The sequence below is a fragment of the Lycium ferocissimum genome, chromosome 10, assembly GCF_029784015.1.
Source record: "Lycium ferocissimum isolate CSIRO_LF1 chromosome 10, AGI_CSIRO_Lferr_CH_V1, whole genome shotgun sequence".
NCBI lineage: Eukaryota > Viridiplantae > Streptophyta > Magnoliopsida > Solanales > Solanaceae > Lycium > Lycium ferocissimum.
In genome coordinates, this window is record NC_081351.1 from 26,130,127 (window position 1) to 26,131,843 (window position 1,717).

Here is a 1,717-nt window from a genome sequence, read left to right on the forward strand (position 1 = left end):
ACTCCGAGCATGACGGTTACCAAGAGGCGGAAACACGGCCATGCAACAAAAGAAAGACACTCAAGAGGAAGAGGATACAAAATGATACACAAATTTTGACACCTAGTGCATCGATTGATCAAATAGAAGTTGGCATTTTATTCAAAGACAAAGATATCGTGAAAAAGTGCATGAATAACATTGCAATTACTCGTCGTCAACAGTACAAGGTAGAAAAGTCATGCACGCAACGGTATTACATCGGATGTGTTGAACCAACTGCGTTTGGCGTTTTCACAGTTCAAGGTTCAGAGGATCAGAACTTTTCAAAGTAGTTAACTTTGAAAAGAGACATAGTTGTTCAATAAATTTCATCACCTCTGACATGAGGAATGCAACTTCAAAAGTCATAGCGGAATACATTACAGACCGAGTACGCCATACACTACAAGAGATAACACCCAAATTTGTCATTGAAGAAATGAGAAGCAGATATGGCTTGCACATTGGCTACCACAAAGCATGGCGTTCCCTCCAACACGCTTATAATGTCATAAGAGGAACGCCGAAGAAAATAACTACACACTTCTACCGCAATATCTTCGCATGATGAAATTAAGAAATCCTGGGACGATTGCTAACATCAAATGGACTCTGGCCGACGGTAAGTTTAAGTATGCTTTTTTCGCTTATGGAGCATCGGTGAGGGTTGGAAACACTGCATCAAGAATAATAATGGTGGATGCAACCTTCTTGAAATCAAAATACCGCGGTGTGCTCATGATAGCTGTAGCAAAAGATGGAAACAACAAAGATATTTCCTCTAGCATTTGGTATTGCGGACTCGAGAATAATGAATCCTACGGGTGGTTCTTCGGACACGTGAAAAAGGTGTTTGGCACGCGCAAAGACCTATCAATTCTTTCCGATCGCCACGCATCAATTGCAAGCGCAATCAAAGAACCGTATCCGGATACCCGGCATGGAATATGCATCTACCACACGTGGAGAAGAACTTGCAAAAATATTTCCCATCCGAGCGATCCTATCCTTTGTTCTACAATGCAAAGAACTACCTACAAACAAAAGTTTCGTACCTATATGTCACGGATACAACAAATCGACCCAAAAGCTGCAGAATACATAGAAGAAGAACCACCGAAGAAAGATGGGCACGTTCATTCCACACCAACAGCGTTACAACATGCTCACAACGAACAATGTCGAGACAATGAATTACGTATTGAGGAAAGCAAGGGAGTTGCCAATAATGGCATGTATTGATTACATCGAGAACAATTGCAAAATTGGTTTTACCGGAAGAAAATTGGATGCAACAGACCGTCCATGACATGACATGTTGGGGGCGAAAAAGATTCGCTTGAAAAGATAAGTAGAGGCTTCACAATGAATGTAAGTACATTTTCCCAACATACACTTCAATATTAGTTTGGTGAGCAATGCATAGTTTAATTTTAACCAAACACAAAAGTTATCTTGGATAAAGGAAGAACTATGACCCCATTTTTATACTTAGATTCTACGGAAGGAAGCATTCTTATTTTAACTAGCATGGAATTATGCCGGTAAGGGCATAATTATGACATCGTTTTTATACTCACAATGAAAGTAAGTAGATTTTACCAACATACACTTCAAATCTTAGTTTTATGAGCAATGTATAGTTTAAAATCAAACAAACACAAAAGTTATCTTGGACAAAGGAACAATCGTGACC